General features: G+C 43.8%; 1 protein-coding gene across 3 annotated transcripts in view; it reads left to right on the top strand.

The window, feature by feature from the left end:
• The first annotated feature begins 8,984 nt into the window (after nucleotides 1-8,984).
• The window catches only part of CEMIP2 (cell migration inducing hyaluronidase 2), a 78,403-nt gene continuing 64,763 nt past the window's right edge, over nucleotides 8,985-22,624 (top strand). Inside the window, exon 1 of one of the 3 annotated variants that reach the window (XM_049710772.1) lies at nucleotides 8,985-9,498. The gene's annotated coding sequence lies outside the window, so the exon portion shown is untranslated. The remainder of the gene's footprint in view (nucleotides 9,499-22,624) is intronic. The other 2 variants (XM_004276391.3, XM_049710773.1) reach the window with 2 other exon arrangements.

The following is a 22,624-nucleotide window of genomic DNA, read 5'->3' as shown; positions in this document are numbered from 1 at the left end:
TTGCTTGTGATTCTGAGATCTGGATTGCACTCAGCTGGGCAGTTCCTCTGCTGTTCTTGCCAGTGGTCGCTCATATGGCTGTATGTATTTGGTGTGGCAGGTGGGGCTGACCTCAGCTGGGATAGTGAGGTGGCTGGCTCTTTTCTCTCTAAGATCATCTCTGGTCCTCTTTCCCTACACATGGTCTCTCGGTATAAAGAGAAGGTGAAGGTACAACACTCTCTGTGTGTGGTTTCTCCAGCGGCGTAGGCAGATTTTTACCTGGCAGCTCAGGGATACCAAGGACACAAAAGTGAAAGCTGGGGCTTCCCTGGTGGCTCAGTGGTTGAGAGTCCGGCTGCCGATGCAGGGGACACGGGTTCGTGCCCCGGTCTGGGAAGATCCCACATGCCACGGAGCGGCTGGGCCCGTGAGCCATGGCCACTGAGCCTGTGCGTCCCGAGCCTGTGCTCCCAATGGGAGAGGCCACAACAGTGAGAGGCCCGCGTACAGAAAAAAAAAAAAAAGTGAAAGCTGCCAGGCCTTCTTAAAACTGTTGCTTATGTTCAGCTAAGCAGTTTTCTACATTTCTATATAAAGTGAAGAATCTGTCCAGAAAATTCTTGGACCTTAATGACTACTTTTGATTTATTTCGTATCTGGATAAGGCCAGTCCAAGGAGAGGTTATGCAAAGCATTTGCCATTGGCCTCTCCTGAGTCCATAATATTCCAAAGCCTAGATTCCCTGCTCTTTAAGGCTAAGCCTGTCCTGGTCCTTCCTTTTTCACCATTATAAGTAATCTTCCTTCTGAAATTTCTTTTTTTTCTTTTTTTTTTTTTTTTGCGGTACGCGGGCCTCTCCCTGTTGTGGCCTCCCGCTATTGTGGCCTCTCGCGTTGTGGAGCACAGGCTCCGGACACGCAGGCTCAGCGGCCATGGCCCACGGGCCCACGGGCCCAGCCGCTCCGCAGCATGTGGGATCTTCCCAGACCGGGGCACTAACCCGTGTCCCCTGCATCGGCAGGTGGACTCTCAACCACTGCGCCACCAGGGAAGCCCCTGAAATTTATTTTTTTTAAAAAAATTAATTTATTTATTCATTCATTTTTTGCAGCCTTGGGTCTTCATTGTTGTGCGCGGGCTTTCTCTAGCTGCAGCGAGCAGGGGCCACTCTCTGCCGTGGTGCACGGGCCCCTCATGGCGGTGGCCTCTCCTGTTGTGGAGCATGGGATGTAGGCTCACGGGCTACAGTAGTTGTGGCCCACAGGCCCCAAAGCGCAGACTCAGTAGCTGTGGCACACGGTCTCAGCTGCTCTGTGGCATGTGGGATCTTCCCGGACCAGGGCCCAAACCCATGTCCCCTGCCTTGGCCGGCAGACTCCCAACCACTGCGCCACCAGGGAAGTCCCCCTTCTGAAATTTCTGTTCTTAGGGTTAACATCCTTTAGATCTCAGTTTAACTATCACTTCCTGTGTTCAGTTGACCCTTGAATAATTTGGAGGTTAGGGGTGCTCACCCTATATGCAGTTGAAAATTCTGGTATAACTTTGCAGTCGACCCTCAGTATGCCAAGGTTCCACATCCGTAGATTCAACCAATCTTGGATCATGTAGTACTGCAGTATGTATTTATTGAAAAAAAATCCACCTATAACTGGATCCATGCAGTTTAAACCTGTGTCGTTCCAAGGTTCACTGTATTCCGTGACTGTATTATCTTAAATACCTCCTACCCTACCCCACCTCCAACAACTTGTGAAGTGCTTTTGAAGCCCCTTCTGACATCACTTTTCCATTGTTGCGTTGGCCAAAGCAAGTCACGTGGCCAAGTTGAGAGTCATCATGCGAGGGGACTTCCAAGGACATGAATACTGGGAGGTGTGGTTCATTGAGGACTTTTGATGTAACTTCTATACCACTCATTATTCATAATTTTGTTTATCTCCTTTAGAGAGTTTATCACAACCTATATTATCATTTGCTTATTGATTTACTTGTCTGTTTCCTTCTATTAGTGAGAGGAATATGTACTGAAGTGCACTGGTGTCTGATACCTTGTTCTCTTCCAGAATCTCTCAGTGTTTGGCACACAGGCCAATAATAAGTATTTGTTGAATAAATAACTGAGCTCTGAGTTTTCTAAGCTATGTTCAGCTCATTTTACAAAAGACCCTGTGGTGATGTGACCAGGGAGTGGGTTGAAATTCCTTCCTCCATTTTTAAGCACCTTGTACATTTTAACAGTGGTTTTCTGAAGACAATGTCTCAGTCTTTAAACTGACACACCTTTAAGTGTGGTAAATTCTTACATCTGAATGGAACATAAAATCAGATTTTTCTACTTCTGTCATTTTCGTCATTTTTCCATTGTACTCTTAGAAACTTGGGGTATATTTGATGACTTTTGTTAGTTTATACTATCTCAAGTAATCTTTTAAAATTAATTAATTAATTAATTTTTGGCTGCATTAGGTCTTCGTTTCTGCACGTGGGCTTTTCTTTAGTTGCGTCAAGCGGGGACTACTCTTCATTGTGGTGCGCGGGCTTCTCATTGCGGGGGCTTCTCTTGTTGTGGAGCATGAGCTCTAGGCGCAGGCTTCAGTAGTTGTGGCTTGCGGGCTCTAGAGTGCAGGCTCAGTAGTTGTGGCACACGGGCTTAGTTGCTCCTCAGCGTGTGGGATCTTCCTGGACCAGGGCTCAAGCCCGTGTCCCCTGCATTGGCAAGCGGATTCGTAACCACTGCGCCACCAGGGAAACCCTCAAGTAATCTTGATTATCTTTCGAAATAGTCTCTCATTTCTTTAGCGAGGAATGTAGAAATGTTACAAAAGGGATTTGTGGAATTGAGCGGGACTGATGGTAACTTCTGAAAATCCAAGTTGTTAACTATGGATTTTCAAATCACTGGTGATTTCAAGTTTCCTGAAGAGGTCTTTTGTCATCCTGGTGGCCCTGAGACTACAGGGATTTTTTTGTTTTTCTTGTAGTTTACTTAGTCTTTAATAATATCTATGGAAAATGCAGAGAGCTTTTATGCAATATACTTTGGGGAATTTGGTAGCTATAAATGTATGCAGATAAGGTACTCCTGATTTTGCTTTTTCTTTCTAATTATGCTCCTTTGAAGAGTTCACAGGATTCTTAATCTTTTAAAATAGAGTGAGTTTATGCTTCTTTGCTGGTTGCCTGGAAGGAAGGAACAGGAAAGAAGGGATAAAACCCAGGAGATAATGCATGATATCAGGATACTGGCATTATTTCAAATTAAAATCTATGTACATAACCAGCTTTCTCAATTCTTACACAAATTCACTCTTTAAAATCTATCAGTACACATCTATGTGTGAATATAATTAAAAGATGCTACATTTCTCATATGTGTTTTTTCAGTTTACATATATCTTGCAATCCCCATACAGCAAACGTAAGATAGTGGTGGCAATATTGTATATATCTTAGGCATCATATAAGAAAATCTTAATCAAAACCGACGGTAGCAACTCTTGTAGTAGCAACTTCATTCTAGCTGAGTGACCTCAGGCTACTCATTTCTCTTCTTAGGAACATTAGGAACAGTGTCCTCAATTGTGAAATAAGACGACTGGGGAAATGTCCCATCTAGTTCTTGGGTTTGGGTGCCAGCAGCAAAGCAATATAATTTATATAAAGATGCCTGTTGGGCTTCACTGGTGGCGCAGCGGTTGAGAGTCCACCTGCTGATGCAGGGGACACAGGTTTGTGCCCCGGTCCGGGAAGATCCCACGTGCTGCGGAGCGGCTGGGCCCGTGAGCCATGGCTGCTGAGCCTGCGCGTCCGGAGCCTGTGCTCCACAACGGGAGAGGCCACAACAGTGAGAGGCCCGCGTACTGCAAAAAAAAAAAAAAAAGATGCCTATAAAGGTCCTTAAAACAGAAAAATACTAAGGGTATATAACTTAAGAGGGTTTTGTACAAAATTTGAAGGTAGAAATCAGGATGGGATATCACTTTTTTCAGAGTAAAATGTCAAGTTATTTAACAGGAAAAAGAAAAGACAATGAATTCCTAATTAATTAACAGAATTTAGAGGCTTAAAATAAAATAAATATTTTTTTCCTTTCTCTGAAATGACTGTGTCAGAATTTTAGCTATATCAGAATTGCTTACATCATACTTTAAAGCAAGTATCCAGAGAGTTGAACTGGAAATATGTACAGTCCTCATAACAAGCTGATGAAGTGTGAGAATGAGGTTAGCTGGATGGAAGGACATAAAGAAAGGAAAGATGGTTTTGTAGACACTCAGCTGTACCACAGCAGAGAAAGTTCACACTAACGTTCTGTAATGTTGTTGCACTGGGTCACTGAGGGGGAAAGTTCCTCTAAGACTTTTAATTAATGTGAGGATGGCAAACAGCATATCAACACCTTCCTAGTGAAGCATTAATCACCTGGAGAATCATTTCCACACCCTCTACCAAATGTAACTGGGAGCAAGTATGAATAGAAAAACATGATTTAAAAACGATCTGTTCAGACCCTCAGAATGAAACACCGTAGGAATTACTTTCTACAGCTTGGGGGAAAACAGAAGGGAAAGAGTGGGTGATAGTCAAGCAAGGTTCTGTCTTAAAAGGGGGAGCTGGAAAATGCAAAGCAAGCAGAGGCACTAAAATGCTGAGCATGGAGGTGCACAAACGCTTTCCAAATCATGGTATTTTGTCCTCTGCCCTCTCTCGAAGGGCTCTGTGAACTCCTTTGTCATCCAGTCAGTAAGCAGTGTCACTCAACAACAGTGCTAGGCCCTGAGGATTTAAAAATGAATGAAGTTCACTTTTAATGAGTGAATCTCTGAATCTTCAGGTCCCCAATTCACCAGCTATGAGGGAGTGGGCAGGATGGGAATAGCTGGTGGTAAGACCTGTTTAATAATCACAGTGCCGTGTGGTAATGGTTGTAGCAGATGTGTGTGCAGAGCCATTGAAGCTGAGGGGAAGCCCCAAATGGTGACCCTAGAACGTTCACAGAGAGGGTGACATTTGATACAGCTTAGGGGACAAAAAGGACAGTGGCAAGTGTGGTAAAGTGTTGGGCCAGCCAAGGTACAGAATGGGAGAACTGGCATTTCAGAGAGATTGGGAAAGGGAAGCACATACAGAACCAGAGAGGTTTGCAAGAATAAGACATGTTTGGAGTCTGGCTGTAGTTTCTCACCATTAAAAAGAAAATTCTAGTTTCCTTTAGGTAATGCTCATTCTATGTATCTCATGGCCTTCACCTCCAACCTGGATCCAAAGAGCATTCAGTTTCCTGTCCCCAGGTTGTGAGTGTAACCTGATATATTTTCCAATTTAGTGAATTACGGAGGGCTAAAGAAGAGATGACCTGAGGCACCCGTAATGCAATTTGCTGAACACTTATGAGGTGTGCAGCTAAGGCCCTTAGAGCAGCGGTCCCCAACGTTTTTGGCACCAGGGACTGGTTTCATGGAAGGCGAGTTTTCTAGGGGAGGGCGGTGGAGTGGAGTGGGGGGGTGGCGGGCGGCGGGATGGTTCACGCGGTAAGGCGAGGGGTCGGGAGCGGCGCGTGAAGCTTCACTCGCTAGCCCGCCACTCACCTCCTGCTGTGCGGCCCAGTTCCCACCAGGCCGTGGACCCGGGGTTGGGGACGCCTGCCTTACAGCATTACCGTATTTAATTCTCATAATGACTCTGTGGGCTAGGTACTATTATTATTCCCATTTTTAAATAAAACAACTGAGGCTTAGAGGCATCTTGTTCAAAGTTATATGGCAAGTGAGCTATGCAGTCTGCTTCTAACCCAGGCAATCTGACCGAAGGGACTCGGGTCTTAGTCAGTGTGCTATCCTGCCTCAAAAGTGTGAGCACTGCCACCACCAGGAATCAAAAAATATCCTATGAGCATCCCACCCAGCCTGGGGCCTTCCCTCCTCATATGGAAAAGACAGCACAATGGTGAGGGTGAGGGTGTCACCTACGGTGTGAGTGGGTAACATGGAGTTCGCCAGCCAGATCTGCCTTCAAGGGAGGACATGCTACTCAGCTCTGAGTGCTGTTGACAGCTGGCCCTCTCAGGGACTGCCTCAGTTGCTGAGTCACCTTCCCAAAGTCGTACTACTTCCCAGAATGTACCACATCCAATGACTAATTCAGGAACCGATATAAAGGTCCAGCCATGTAGGCCCAAAACTCTGATGAGTCAGGCTAGCTGCAGGGCCTCTAGGGGAGGTCTGCTGAGCCTGTTGTTGGGTTTACACTGAAGCTCCACTTCTCCTTCTGTCCCATCCTGCTTCCTGTCCCTCCCTCCACAGGTGTCAACCCCATGGGCATTCCTTAATGACCGTCCCACCACTCTGTCTCAGAGCCTGCTTCCCTGGGGACCCAATTGGTGACAACATTAATTCCATTCTGTGACCTCTCACTTTGTCTCCTTTGTAACTTCCTTTCATGTTAGTTTCAAAACCATGCGCCTTTCATTTTTAAAGGACCTTTGATTTTCCATGTTCCAGATAAATATCTAAGAACAAAAGTTTTAAAATTCTCAAAGGTAGCTTACACAAAGATTCAGTCCCCCTCTTTTGGTTGTTATTGTTGTTAATAGAACTTATTTAGAGCTGTATTAGGTGCACAACAAAAAGCAGAAGGTGCAGAGAGTTCCCCTATATCCCCTGCCCTTCTCCCACATGCACAGTCTCCCCTACTAGCAGCATCCATTTGCTTTGGTTTTGGCAATAGATATAGGTTATGGAAGTAAGATCTCTTTAAAACCAAAACTTTCATTAAAATAGTTTATGTGAACTTTTCATTGTTATTTTTGATGTTTGAGTTGTTGGCTGACTTTATTCCAATAGGCTCTTGCTGTGTGAACTTGGCAGGCTCCTTAAACTTTGAGTCCCAGTATCCTCATCTCTAAAATTGGAATAGTAATTATTGGGAGGATTAAATGAGATGTCCCAACTCTAAGCAAAGTGCCTGGCACATAATAAAGCTTAAGAAAATGGGCCTTTTAACATAAAGTTGGCACTGCACAGGTCACAGGGTATATTTGTTTCCTGTGGCTGCTCTAACGCATTACCACAGACTTGGTGGCTTAAGACAAGAGAAATTTATTCTCTCAGGCTCCTGGAGGCCAGAAGTCTGAAATCAAGGTGTGAGCAGGACTGCTGTCCCTCTGGAGGCTCTAGGGGAGAATCCTTTCTTGCCTCTTCCAGCTTCTGGTGGCTGCTGGCATTCCTTGACTGCATCACTCCAATCCCTGCCTTCCTGGACACATTGCCTTTTCCTCTCTGCCTTCCTTTTATAAGGGTACATGTGATTGCAGCTAGGGCCACCCTGAAAACCCAGGAAAATCTCCTCAACTCAAGATCCTTAATTTAATCTGCATGGGCCCTGTTTCTCTGTAAGGGGACATTTCCAGGTTCTAGTGATGAAGATCTGATATCTTAGGGGGACTATTTTTTAGCCTACCACACAGGGTCACACAGTTCCTGTCCTGTCCTTACAAGGCATGGTCCTGGACATCTCACCTTTAGATTACTAAAATAGTCCTTTGTTCCCCCCAGTTTGTGGTTCAAAACCATCTGCCTTATTTTAAGAACATTCCTCCCTCTCCCAGAGGGGACAGTGGCTCCCAGGGTTGGGTGGTTTCTTTAAGGTCTCAGCACTAGACAGTGTTGCTGTTTTAGAGGCATCTTTCCAAGGTTTTATTTAATTCTGGGATGCACTCTAGCACTGTTTCTCAAACTTGCATATTCCCAGCATCTCTAATTCCGTAGATGGTGTGAGGTTTGGCAATCTAAAATTTTCAAAGTGTCCCACAGGAATTTTATCAGCCAAGATTTAGAAACATTGATTCCAGCAAAGTCCTGAACCAAAACCCTCGAAATAGGGAATTCCCCTTCCCGCCTGCTGGGTGTGTCATGGTTGCATGACTGAGGTTTTTTTAAAAGGGTGGAGAAAAAAGAAAAGAGCAACCCTGAAAACTGAACAGTCTATCTGTACAGTATTCCCTGAAAGAGCTCCCTAGCGGGAAAACTTCCAATTCTGGATTAAGTGGCGGATGGCGACAGCCTGGATTTGGCAGTCCTGCTGCTGTCACTAGCCCGGGACCTCGTAGGTCTGAGTGATAAAGCCCCGGCCGCGCCCTCAGCGGGAGCCAAGCTTTCCCTCGTTGAGAGCAGCTCCAGCTGTGGTGGCGGCCAGGCTATTCCAGCCCTAGTGTGGGTGTCCATAGAGAGGTACATCGCAGTTGGGGTGGGCGGGGGAGTGGCCTGCAGCGCCACTCCTGCAAGTGGCAGCCACTCCAGAGTGGCGCGGGCAGGGGGCGTGGGGAGACGTAGGTATATTTATTCTGGCGTGAGAGCGGGATGCTGGGACCGCTCTACGCTGCCGGAGGAGCTGTCCTGAGTCGAGAGCAGACAGTTCTCCCGAAAAGGCTAAGAAACCAGCGCCGGTGATTGGCCAGGTGGGGGCAGCCGTAGTGCGGTGGCCGAACGCACAGAAAAATTTCGGGAGTTGTGGAAGTCCCTTCGGGGATGATGGGGCGCAGTTTGGCTCAGCCAGGAGCGATGAAGGGGCATGTCCAGCTCAGCCGTGAGATGTTGGGGCGCAAAGTCAGGCTCCCTCGGGAGGTGACAGGAGTATAATGTCCAGGCCAGCCTTGGAGTGATGGGGGGCGCAGTGTCAGGCCCAGCCGGGAAGTGATGAAGGTGCAGAGTCAAGCTCAGCTGGGAGGTTATGGGGCCTCTGAGTTAGGCTCAACCTGGGGTTGATGGGTGCCGCAGCGTGGAGGCGCTGCTTGGGGGGCCTGCTCCGGCAACCGGGCGGTCAGGTGCTGTTCCTGGGCGCCGCAGCGAGAGGCGCTGAGCGCCGACGTTCGCAGCTCGCCCTGAGCTGGGGCAGCGGGAGGAGCCCTGCGCGGTCACCGCCTCCTCCGGCCACAGGCTCCTCCTCTCCCCCCGCCTTCTTCGTCTCGCCTGCCCGAGCGCCCAATCAGCAGCCCTCGGCCCCGCAGAGCCGGGTTGCTTGTCTGGGCGGCGGAGGCTGAGCGCGACCCAAGCGAGCCGCGGCGCCCGCCGACCAGGGACAGGCGGGACTCCCGGAACCCCGCTTTGCCCCGCGCGGCTGCCCCCCACTTCACTGTCGCGCGGACGCTTCGGCCCGAGCCGCCTGGGCCACGATTCTCCTCCTCTTCCTCCCGGAGGGGAAGGAACGGAGACGGCGGAGTAGCTGCTCCGGAGAGAGCAAGCTGAGGCCCTTGCCCCTGAGGCTCGGGACTGGAGGAGGAGGAGGCGGAGGCGGAGGGAAGTGCGCGTCATTCCCGGGAGGAGAGTGTTTCACCTCCTGGCAGAGGCTGCGGCTGCCAGTTGCGTAAAAGCGGCAGCGGCGGCAGGCCGGGGCTGGAGGGGCTCCCTGGCCATGGAGGGAAGATCCAGACCCTGGGACGCCAGGAGCTCGGCTCTGTGTCTTTGGACTGCTGTGTAGGCACCTGAATTAGCCGACGCTAAGCGGGGGAGGGGAAGGTAAGAAGCAACGGGGTCACCAGCCCCCGCCCCCTCCGCTCTGCCTCCCTTGCTGCCCGCTGGGGGCCACTGCCAGTACGCGGACCATGGTCCTCCGCTCCTTCCCGGCTCCCGGCAGTCAGGCATTGGGGCATTTCTATTGAAACGGCAAAATCCTCCCGCCTCCCACAGCACCTTCCCCCCCTCCCACCGCGCGCCGCCTTTCTCCTCTTTGGATTAGGAGTAACAAGACTCCTCCGAGTAAGTCCTGTCCATAAGAAAGGGTCTTTGGGAACCACATCTTGATTTCTTTCTCTCCCTCGCTCTTTTCATTGCTTTTACGGGGAACCAAACAATGGACCTTTGAAAGTCGGTGTGAACAGTCTTAAACTTTCTGGAGAGGGCTGGCTTGGGGGAATAAACCCCACAGGAAGCCGACTACAGTGAAAGGTTGGTGGAATGTGCATTGCAGAGTTTCGGCTTCAGTGAGCGCGCGCGTACGCGTTTGGGGTGATCTTTGTCTCTTTATTACCCTGGGTTGGTGCCCCCCCCGTCTCCCACCCCAGTTTCTTTTAGTTAAGGTAAGGCGACTCTTTAAGGTCTCGTGCAGCTTTCTTTAAAGCTGGGGAAAGGCTTAGCACTGGCCCCCACTTCCAGCTTTCCTCTGCAAAGTTGGGAGGTCTTGGCAAAGGAAGGGGGTCCGGCTCTGTGAGGACCCCTAAGTGCTGCGGTTAATGCTGGTTGCTACACCCCTTGTAATAAAACCAAGGTTCTGACGTCCCTGGATGCTGTCTGCTGAGGGTTGATTTGTGTCCCCAGATTTCCCGTGGAGCGGAAGCCGCTCACTTAAATTGTCCGCATTAGGTTAGGAAAACAGACTTTGATATATGTCTCCTTTCATCAGCAGTAAGGGTTAAGGATAGAGTGCTTAATAATTTTAAGAACTTTCATTCCGCACAGGAGCCACTCACTGGCTTGTGTTCACTCCCCTTGTTTCAGTGTGACTGTGATGCGATGTTGCATAATTACGCGTGTTGAGGGTGTGCAGATACTATCTTCGTGAGCTCTTCCCAGTACAAAGTGAGAAGAATTTAGAGGAAGGGGGATGGAGGGAGGTTTCACCTGAGCTGAGTGAAGACTGAGTCCTCAAAGCAGCCAGGCTTACCTGTTGGAAATGTCTCTGTTTTAAAAACAAATGCATTTAGGTTCTGATGAACCTATGGGCAGGACAGGAATAAAGACGCAGACATAGAGAATGCACTTGAGGACACCGGGAGGGGGAAGGGTAAGCTGGGACGAAGTAAGAGTAGAATTGACATATATACACTACCAAATGTAAAATAGCTAGCTAGTGGGAAGCCGTTGCCTCGCACTGGGAGATCAGCTCGGTGCTTTGTGACCACCTAGAGGGTAGGGGTGGGATAGGGAGGTTGGGAGGGAGACGCAAGAGGGAGGGGATATCGGGTTTTTGTATATGCATAGCTGATTCATTTTGTTATAAAGCAGAAACTAACACAGCACTGTAAAGCAATTATACTCCAATAAAGATGTTAAAAAATAAAATAAAAACAAATACATTTAAAATATTTAGCCTTATGGTTCTTTGGTTGTCTAGAAAGGAACTATTAATGTTTGTTTGACTGTTGAAGGAAACTTGCTGTTTTCAGAATTGGTCTGGGCATCATACTTTGGTTGTGTCTTTGATTAGCTATGCAAAGGGTTCTTTTGAGTGTGCATTTCTGGGCAAAGCAGAAGGTAGTGCACTTCCTCTGCTTAGTAAACATTGGCTAGCACCTTTTGATGCTTTATCCTTTACATTAAAACTACTCCTCTCAATTTTCTGTGTACCTGCACTACAGGGTGTGTGTGTGTGTGTGTGTGTGTGTGTGTGTGTAACTGGAAGTCTTGTGGTTTTCAGTTCAGTCCACCTGACGCTGTCTTATCTGAATGTGTTTACAGGCCCAGAAAAGTAAGGTTAGAAGTGAACTCTGAGTCATCACCTGTTTCCCTTTAACAGTCTGTGAATGAGCAAGCAAGGGGAGGACTGGGCACTGTATGTGTGTGTGGACAGGAAAATTGAATCAGTGAATTCTTACATGGTACTTGTCTAGATTTCCTTTGTCACAGCTAATTGAGTAAAAGTCTCTTTTTGTTTTTTAAGGATTATTGGGTTTTTTATGTTTATTTATTAATTTTGGCTGCATTGGGTCTTGGTTGCTGCACGCGGGCTTTCTCTAGTTGCGGCGAGCGGGGTCTAGGCGAGTGGGGGCTAGGCGAGTGGGGGCTATTCTTCGTTATGGTGCGCGGACTTCTCATTGCGGTGGCTTCTCTTGCTGCGGAGCATGGGCTCTAGGCGCTCAGGCTTCAGTAGTTGCAGAACGCAAGCTCAGTAGTTGTGGCTTGTGGGCTCTAGAGCGCAAGCTCAGTAGTTGTGGTTCGTGGGCTCTAGAGTGCAGGCTCAGTAGTTGTGGCGCACGGGCTTAGTTGCTGGGCGGCATGTGGGATCTTCCTGGACCAGGGCTCGAACCCTCAGCATTGGCAGGCAGATTCTTAACCACTGCGCCACTAGGGAAGTCCCATGAGTCTCTTTCCTTGGTTTGGCCTATAACCCCTCAAATTTTCAAAAGTCAGGAAACTTTCACAACAGGAAACCAGAATGGGGCAACACTTCATTCATGTTCTAATAGAAATAATCAAGCCTGTTCTCAACCAGCTATCTTGGAAATGAAGAGGAAACAAAGAGAGTAAGGTAGTCTTGTGGGCCATTTCTGAATTTGAAAAGTTACTACTTACTAGCTATGTGCCTCTGGGCAAGTTTCTGAAATTGAGAATGATGAACCACATGTCAGAAAGAGAAAATTTAAATTACCATTGTCAAGTTAACAGTTTTACTCACATGGGTTGCTGTATGTAAATGTGTACCTTGTAAAGTGCTGTAAAATATTTATGAGTATTGCGTCATCCACCCACCCACCATCCCTTCAGCTAACAATTATTAATCACCTATTGTGTGTCAGGCTTTCTAGAAGCAATCTGATTGCCCACTCTCTTTGTGGAGTGTTCTTTTTGGTAGGGAGAGGGAGTTGGATGAATTGGTTGAAATTCCAGAGGTCACAAGGAGCAAAGATAGGGACTTCCCTGGGGGTCCAGTGGTTAAGACGCCTCGCTGCCAGTGCTGGGGGCGCCTGTTCGATCCCTGGTCAGGGAACTAAGGTCCCACGTGCCTCGAGGCCAAAAAAAAAAACGCACAAAAAACAAGGAGCAAAGATAACCTGGTGGCTTCCATCTATAAAGAAAGATAAAACAATCTCTGCTGTTGAAGAAATGAGTCTATTCAGGTACGAAAGGGAATGAACAATTAGAAAGCCCAATAAGTGTTTGGAGAATTATGCATAGAATGCTTTAAGAACCCAGAGGAGGATCAGATTGGGAATGGGAGGGGGAAGCAATTTAGTGAAAAGTAAAATTTACTAAATCAGACGTAATAGTAGGGACTGAAAACTGGTGTTAGACGTACCATTTTGAAATGTAAAGATTGGAGGACTTGAAGTCAGAATTGAGTTTAAAACAAAGCTCTGACAATTGTTAACCATTTGCTTATTGGGCAGATCCCCAAATTCTTCACATATTGTTTCTTCATCTGTAAAATAACTTTATGGAATTCTTTGAGGATTAACTTTGATTTAATTTGCTGTGTGTATGATAAAGTACCATACAAGCTAATGCTATTTGGTACTTTCAAAATATGTTCTTTTTAAAAGCTGTAAATAGATACAGTTTATAACTTAGTCTAATTGGTCTCAGTCACAGATTTCTATTTTATTGGCCCTTTCCTGAGTGTGCTGAATCTCATCTTGAGTGCAAGTCTTCAGCTGTTGTCATATGGTGAGTCTCACTTGTTCAGGCATTTTCATCTCAGCCACAGGAAATCTTTTCATCGCGTTTGGGTTGTGAACGCTAATTAGAAGGATGGGCTGTCTAGTACAGTACATCAATTGAGAGGGGCTTGTCTGGGTCTGTACTGTAATGTCCGTACTCTCCTCCCTCCCTCCCAAGTCAGGCTAGTCCTTCTGTTTGTCTTGATCCTAACAAAATGAATATAGAAAAGGAAAAAGAAAGGACAAGAAAAACTATACATCTGCGTTTTTGAGACCATGAAAATCACCCTTAATAGTTTTCTCCATTTGTATAGAGGTGTAATTTTTCAACTACACTATTAAAGAAAGGCTGTGCTCTCAATAGCAACAGCTGCTGTCTAGGTGAAACTTGAATCTGTAAGCAGTACTTGCTTTAATATACTTGCCTTAATTCTCTGCTTGAAATGGACTTCAGCTCATCTGACATTTTAATAAATTGCCTTTGATAGAAATCCATACTCAGTATTTAAAACTGCCATGTTAAATGTGACTTTTTGGGGGAAGGGTGATATGACTGTAAATCAGTTCGCAGGACAGTTACACATGCTGAATCTTAGTATGCAGTTTGAATGGGCCTCAAAAATAATATTAAAATGAGGAAGTTGAGACCCAGAGAGGCTAACTAATTAGGTAAGGTCATGTAGTAAATTAATGGCTGAGCAGGGACAAGAACCCCTTTGTCCCTAATTTCCAGCCAGCATATTTTTTTCTCCAATATACTCTAATTTGTTACTCTTTGGTTTTGTTAGCAATTTAGTTATTTTAATGTTTTAATAGTGAAATAATTTGCATTCTGGCTTAGAAATCCACTGCGCCCAAGTTTAAGGCAGACACTGTACCTTCTGTTTTGTTTGGGAGAATCTGGATGTGATATGGTGCACAGAGTGGGGTGAAGCTACTTGTAATAAGTTTGTCAGATAAGGAACTAAGTGTAAAAGTAACGTTAACTTTACTTGCATTTTCTATAAATAGTCTACTAATTTAAAATATTGTCGAAGTGCACATTTTTTAAAAGAAGCAAGTTCTTCTGAGTAAGAAACATTACTCAGATTTGTGTTGTGAAACATATGATAAAAGCATATTAGAAATAGGTTTGCATGTTCTTTCGTTTTTCCTGTACTTGTTTTGGGAAGCCTTTAATGCTGATTGTTAGAAACTATGCCCAGCAAATATTTTGTTACATTCCCAAGATGTACAAGGCACTGTGCAAGTTGCTGTGAATGATACAAAGATGTGTGAGGCATAGGGTCTTTATTAAAATGTCTCTTTACAAAAAGTGAAACAGACTCAAAGCTGTGTATGACTTAAAACTTAGAATTGCTATCTCCCAGCAAATCAGTCCTTTGATCTAGTAGGCAAATCTGCTCTGAAATTGTTATTATTAGACTAACCAGACTTGTAACAAGATATTTATTTTCATTACATGGTGACAAGTGATAAACCTTTCACTTTATTTACTTTATCAGGACCTCATCTTAGTTTGGACAATAAGTAAAACTTTGGCAACGTTCGATAAGATTTTATATTATGAAAAGTTTGCCTGGGAGAGCTTGTGGCGGTCTTAGCTTTAATGTATTTTAAAGATGACTTTTTTTTTTTTTTGCGGTACGTGGGCCTCTCACTGTTGGGGCGTCTCCCATTGCGGTGCACAGGCTCCGGACGCGCAGGCTCAGCGGCCGTGGCTCACAGGCCCATGGCATGTGGAATCCGCGGCATGTGGAATATTCCTGGACCGGGGCACGGACCCGTGTCCCCTGCATCGGCAGGCAGACTCTCAACCACTATGCCACCAGGGAAGCCCTAAAAATGACTTTAACATTGCATAGAAGTGCGACTGGAACATTGTTTTTGCCTGAAAAGGTTGCAGTTTAAGACAATCCATATTGAGGAACTGAGAAAAGAATTGTCCTCATTGACTCTGAGTTTGATGTTAATATCTTAAAACATATGCATATTCACCACAAACTAGATGTCATGTCTGATTACTAAGTCTCTCCGAAGAGTGAAATTATTATTGACTTGGGGGCTCTTGCCTAATTACTGGCTTGTGCTTGGAGACTGCAAGCCTTCTCTTATCATAATGGTCTCTGCTAATGGTGACTCACTTCCCTGAAGAATGAGTGAGGTTTTTTGTTTGTTTTTTTGTTTTTCAATACACAACGAGGTTGGAAAATTCATTATTAACACTTAAGAGATTGGAAAGATTAAGTTTAGCACAAGGACAAATGCCTGATTCCGGTTACAGAATCAATTAGAAAAATGAGTCATTTTTTAAAAATTGTGGCTAAAAACCCCCCACATACATACCATTGTTTTTAATACCACCAGTGCCACCACTATAAAGTCAACGTTGTATGAGGATTTAAAAAATATTATACTTCATTAATGCAAAAGATATGGCTTTAATTGTTCAATAGGTGCTTGGTGATAGCCATTCCCCAGCCATCCAATGCCATATACTCAGACAGATTGAAGTGCTAGTAATGTTGAGAAGCTAGCAATTTGGTAGCAAGTGGGCTGTGTATGAAGGTATAAGTGAAAAGGCCAAATGAGAGAGAAATCATCTTATCTGCATGATTAATGACATCTTTTGATGGATATTAGTTGCTGTTTGTCCAAGTGCGTATCCTTACCATATGGCCCCCCTTCACAATATATGGTCAGTTCATGGATAACCTTCCCCGGCTGCCTGGTTACCATGTCGTCTGAACTTGGCTTTAGCCTTAAAGTATTTCTTCTTGCTCCCTGTTTGTGCATTAGTCCTCATCACTTGAGCTCATTACTCAGCCCCTGTTTACCTGTCCTGCTACTGCTGGCAGTATTCTATCCCTGTTCAGCCATGCAAAGTCCAGCCTCTGCTCTGGTGCTGAGTAATTGCTCGTTCACTGGGGGTCCTGCCTTTTGACTCTCTGGTACCCCTGAATTTGACAAATGTCAAGGAGACTGTGGAAGGGGTGTATATGGTCCCTATGGTAGGCCTAGGTTTCACAAGCCCTAGGAGGACAGGGGCTGTGATTTTTTGTGTGTTTTGGCCAGGAACTCAGGAACTCATCTGCAGGTGACACCTGCCAGCCAGCCTTCTGGAGCATATGAAAGATATCCTGAGTTTGTTGTTTTCTCCCTATATCGGTTATTGTTGGACAGTGTGTTGTCATTTTTTTTTTTGTGGTACGCAGGCCTCTCACTGTTGTGGCCTCTCCCGTTGCGGAGCGCAGGCTCAGCGGCCATGGCTCACGGGCCCAGCCGCTCCACGGCATGTGGGATCTTCCTGGACCAGGGCACGAACTCGTGTCCCCTGCCTCGGCAGGCGGACTCTCAACTACTGTGCCACCGGGGAAGCCCAGTGTGTTGTCATTTTAGGGGCAGAGTTCAGTGGTAGATTTTAGTTCACACATGCAAAGGAAGATATTAGTAGTAGTCTGATGGTATACATTTGGGTAAGTAAGTTTGGGATTTAATAAAATCAGGCTATCACCCCTTTAGACACACCAGCCTAGTGTCTTTGCCTCAACATATATTGTAATTACTTGTTTACCTGTGTCATCGTCTGACACCCACCCCCCCAACGCTAGGCTATGCGCTTCTTGAAGGTGGAGATAATGTATATTTTTTGCACCGCTGGGTCCCAATCATCTAGCAAAATCCTTGTCTCATAAGCAATCCCCAAACCTGAACGCATTCCCTGTTTGGTAAGCCTTTTCTCTTAAACATACTGTATGAAAAATAGACTATGTGTTGTAGGTTAAAAAATATATATACATTTGGATTCTGATCCTGCACCTGCCATTAATAGAAACTTTGCTTTGTTGTTGGATTGAGTAGCCTGGATCACTTCAGTCTGGGCATCTCATTATTCATCTGGAATATTTCTTAGTTTGAAAGGCATGTCAAAACATACTTGGTATATGTTTCCTACTGTCATTGCATTTTGATGTCTGTATGTCACTGGATCATAAACTTTTGGTACACCTGTACTGATTTATCAAACACATCTCTGTTGTCTTTTTTTTTTCCCCCACCTTTCAACATTCTACCAACATGACTTTCTTGAATTTTTCTTCTGGAAAAGCATCTTAAAGCTTTGTCCCTGGCGCTCGGCAGAGAATGTAGCCCACAGGCAGCTCTGCCCTTTGCTATGACCTTAATTAAATCAGCCTCCCTCAGGTCAGACTTAGGCTTTGGTTCTTTCTTTCGAAGGCCAGCTGCAAGGCTGATGACATGCCTGCGTCTGCCATTGTGTGCCTCTGCACAGCCATCCGTCACTGTCAGCAGGTTGGGAGTCTCTCTGCTGTGTCCTCCCAGCCAGTGGGGAAAAAGGGCGAAGGGGGATGGTCTAAAGACCCTTGAGAGGGAGGGGAGAAAGAAGAACAGCTTTCAGTAGAAAGAATTAAGGAGAAAAAGGAATCTGAGGAATAATAGTCGGAAGAAAGGAAACAGAAGTGAAGAGCAGAGAACTGGTAGGTAAAATGACCCTCTCCTCTCTCCAATTTTCCAAGTTGAAGAACAATCATGCTCTAGTTTTGCTTATCCTTTAGTTCTTTACTTCTACCCAGAGGCCTATGTACTTTGCTGTTTTTAAAAAATTTTATTTTTGATTGGGCGAGGAATGTGAGATATTGTTCAGTTGTTACCCTTTCTACCCGCCTTGGTCTGTAGATCTGTATTTTTGCCCCTTTTGTTTCTCTTTTGTTTCCCGGGATAATGTTCTCCAGCCTTTTCGCTCTATCAGCCATCTTGGCTTTAGGGTCAAGCATTGCTTTTCATGGACGGATCTGAAAAAAGACAGGATTAATGAGTATATTTGGTGGCAGAAAAATCAGACATCTGCCTCCTGTACCTTGCATAAGTGAGAGGAGTAAAATAATGAATTAAACTATTTCTTAAAGGTCACTTACTTTAAAGTGGGAAAGTGTTCACTGGGTTTACTTTGGGCATTAGATATTATAAATAAAGACTCTGTTTTGATGGACCATATTTTAACAGGAGATTCCAATAGAATTTGCCAAGGATATATACACTTTAGTGAAGTTGTAGCTAATTTGCTAATCTGAAATCCTTAAATACAGACCCATGAGCATATATTGTTTCGTTGTTTTCCAGGAAAGCAAACTCTTAGTATTTGTAGTTAATTTTTGTTTTCCAGGGATTTACTGTTTCCTGGCTATAGTTTTCTAGCAAAGAGAGTATAGATTAAATGAAAAGTGAATTTCTAAGCAGGGAAAAAAATGTCTTCTAACTTTAAATAATACTTATTCCAACCCAAATGCTTAGTGGGAAAAAAATTTCTTTCTAGTAAATTTAGTCTTTTTAGGACTATATGTTTGAAATATTCCTTGTGATTTCTCGGTATTGTGGTTTAATAGAGTTAGTGTGTATTGAGAGAGTTATTTCCTTTTGAGGGGGGAGATAATGTGAACAATATATGGTACCAAACTGGAAGTCAGGTGCATATTGGTGTTTATATATAATACTAGGTTAACTTTTGAGTATATCATTCATCATATGTGTCTAAATTGACCAAGTGGCGAAAAGAAGGTGGAAGATTAGAATGAAAGTGTCTCAGTACCTTATCCTTTTACTGCATAGGGAGCTGTTTATGGTTCAAGGTTGGTGCATTCCCCTTCTATTTCTGAACATTGGCCTCAGTGTGATCAGCTTAGTGAAATGAGCAGGAATCAATGCAGGTAAACTAACTCTGCAAAGTGTCTTATTTCTTGGGAATGTGCCAGACAGTTGCAGGTGCTAGTGACTCATTCTGATTTGGAGAGTTGAAGGACAAAGACAGAAGGGCTATGACAAGCGCTGGGTAATAATGGAGAATGTGTGAATGTGACAGTGTGAAGGCACTGTCCTGTTTAGAAGTCTCAGAGTATTCATTTCTTTGCGACTCTGCTTACACAAAACCAAGCAGATCTCTGAATGAAAGTGAACTTACTTTTTTCCCCACCATCTGTCTATTTTCTCTCAAATAGCTATAGGAATAGACCTAGCATTTATGCTGAATTCCTTTGCAGTCATTGTTGTAGAAAAATGTGTTTTATCTTGTTTGGTCTGGGAATAGAATATGTAATAAAGTATATTCTGCTAAACTATGTATAAGAGAATTCCCCCTCTCCAAAACTCTGTTTTATCCTTTGCATTTGAAAATCTTTATATGAGAATATTGATCACACTTAAATATTTGACAGTTTGTGAAATTGAAGATCCTAAAAGTCAACTTTGCTAAGTTTGTTTCTTACTGCATAGTTTTGCATGATTGAGTTGTTGAGCTCATTGTTTATCAACTACAGACATAATCTGAATCTAAAACAAAACTAGATGAAACATCCTACCTCCTACTCCCCCCCCCCCACAAAAAAAACCCAAACCTGAAAATCACCTTGATGTTATTCTCTCTTGTCCTTCTCTTAAAAATAGGAGATTGGAAGTTAGAACCATTAATTGAAAGTTCAAGGCCATTAGGAGCTGGTTAAGAATTTTGTTAGGTCGTGATTACTAGTAATTATAAACAAAATTATCATTTGTTTTCATGATAATTCGCGAACACCTCTCTTTCCTGGCATAATTTACTTTTATTTTTGCCGTGACTGAGCATACCAGTCAGTGTGTTACAAAGACCTACTAAAGTCTTAATAAAAGGAAAAGTTTCCTTAGCCAGGTTTTGGCCAGTTGTACTGAAACTCTCAGAAAGTAGACTAATTTGTAGAACTGACCTTTAGGTTGGATACTGTTTCAAGAATTATGTCCTTGATCAAAGAAAGATAAACTTGAGGAGATCATGCCAGTTTCTTGAGTGTTCCTACAAGCCTGAATTTTCCATTCAGAAATAAGTTTTTATACCAAGTGTAGGTGGGATTTAAAAGGGCTTAAATGAGTCAAAAGTATTGCATTTTCATTAGGTGTTCAGTATGATGGGGCCAATATGCATGGCATAGCAATGGGCTGTGGGACACCCCTACATTGGGTTGGAGGGGCTGGATGATTTTGCGCTATAGGGCAAGTGTCCTCAACCACTGTGTAAGTGATAAGCACTTGTGGTAGGCAATTGGTCTTCTGTATTTGTAGCTCAGCAGTAGAAAGAAAATGAAAACTCAACCCTTTTAAAGGGTTCTTAGGAGTTTTGAATTAATTGCCACTATCTCTGTATTGAGAAGACTTTACCTTTGATCATAGCATTTATTTGCTGTCAGCATAACAATATAAAGTGGAAAGGACCATCTCCTTTTTCCTAAGTACCTACTGCATTTCATAGTGTGTGGTTAAAACTTACAAATATTGTGAAAAGTTGAGCTTGTCTAGATGGTTTGCTGTTCTGTATCTTTAGAATTTCTATTTGCAGTTGTTAATAATAACTTTTAGTCACCCACTAGATTGCATATTAGCATTTTGTAAAAATTAATGCGTTGACTTTTTTGCTTGAAGTAGTAAATGTTCTCCATTTTTCCCAAATTAGGGTAACTAATATAGAAATTAAACAAATTTCCCAGAGCCTCAAGGATGTTGAAAAAGGAGTAAATGGGAAATTCCAGTCTCTGTGTGTGTGTGTGGTGTGTGTGTGTGTGTGTGTGTGTGTGACAGAGAGCGAGAGAGAGAGCGAGAGAGCGAGAGCGAGAGCGAGAGCGAGAGCGAGAGCGAGAACGAGAGAGCGAGAGAGCGAGAGAGCGAGAGAGCGAGAGAGAGAGAGAGAGAGAGAGAGGGAGAGAGAGAGAGAGGGAGAGGGAGAGAGAGAGCGCGCGCGCGCACGCGCGTGAGAGGAAAACAGTAAGTTCTAAGTTCAGTAAGCACTTACTGAGTTCCTACTGGGTGTAAGTTCCTGTGAGAATACCAAGAAGAGTAAGGTGTTGTCCCTGCTCTCAAGAGGCTTTTGGTCAACTGCAGGAGATGGACACGTACTTACATTAACCGAAACATAAGGCAAACAGCAAGGTGATTCAATAAGAGTTTTAAACAGAGTACAGGGAAGAACAGGCAGGGAACTTATTGTGGAATCCTGAGAAGCCTTCATGGATGAAATAGCACAGTATTTGAAAACTTTATAGGAGACTATCTCAGTTTTCTTAAAATCATGCCCCTTTTTAGTAGGTCAAAAAAACCCAACTATGATCTCCTTTAATGTTGTTGAAATTTCAAAATAAATTACTTTCTGTGATTATTGTAATTTATAATCAAATTAATTAATTGAATACTCTTACCAACTGTAAGCCCCTCCCACAGTTACTGTTTGAGTTTATACATTCTTTTTATCCAAGAGAAGAATTTTATTTAAAATAACCACAAAATTTTAAAGTATTTTTTTGTGTGAGGGCAACTGAGAATTTGACAAAAGTACTAGGTTTTGAACGCTACCCCTTTTTTCAGTATTTGCATATCTTTAAGTTGATATGATTTTTTCATACTTTTAGTCATTTCTTTCATATCTACTTTAAATTTTGCCTAAATTCCTGGTGAAAATTTTTAATTGCGTGATTTTATTTTCAAATTAATTATTACCAAGCCTTTTGGGCTACTAGGTTTTTAATCATCCAGGAAATAAATACTCACAAGATAATTCTTCTAAGGAACATCTAAATACCAAAAATTATGCTCCAAAAGCTTTGTAGAGTGTATTTCCAAATTTGATATGAATGACTTGGGTTATTCCTCATTTTGGATTGTTTGTGTTTAGGGGTTAGCACAGTCCAAAATAACTCTTAAAATATATCTTAAAATACTGGTGTGTTCCTTCTGTATACTATGTGATTTCCACTAGAAATACAGCCCTTTAAAAAATGACAGGTGATATAAACAAATTAACAGTATATTAAGTAAAAACTTCCATCTGTAGTAAAAATTTTAAAATGACACCTAATGCTAGCCTTGAATAAAGCTTGAAAGCCAGGGGAAACTCTTCATCCTCTTTCCTCTATTAGGTTTCTCTGTTGTTCTTGGGAACATAAACTAATGTTCAAACTAATGCTACCAGTAGTAGCAACCTTATGGACTGAACAGCCTGGGAACCTATCACAGTATTTCATGATATTTCCTTGGTCAATTTCACTCTTCCTTCAAGCAAGTGATTTAAAATTGAATTTAGGACTCTATGTATAATATTGTTTAACTTTTTATACTATTTCATTGACACAAATACTGTTAAAATAAATACTTGGAATAATTAAAAATAAATAAATAATAAAATTGAATTTAGGAATTGCATCTCTTGGGGATGCTGTATATCTTTTATCTTTATCCCC

Source organism: Orcinus orca, chromosome 6 (genome assembly GCF_937001465.1).
Source record: "Orcinus orca chromosome 6, mOrcOrc1.1, whole genome shotgun sequence".
In the NCBI taxonomy this organism is placed as follows: Eukaryota; Metazoa; Chordata; class Mammalia; order Artiodactyla; family Delphinidae; genus Orcinus; species Orcinus orca.
Note: the sequence above shows the minus strand (reverse complement) of the source record. Positions and strands in the feature narration are given on the sequence as shown.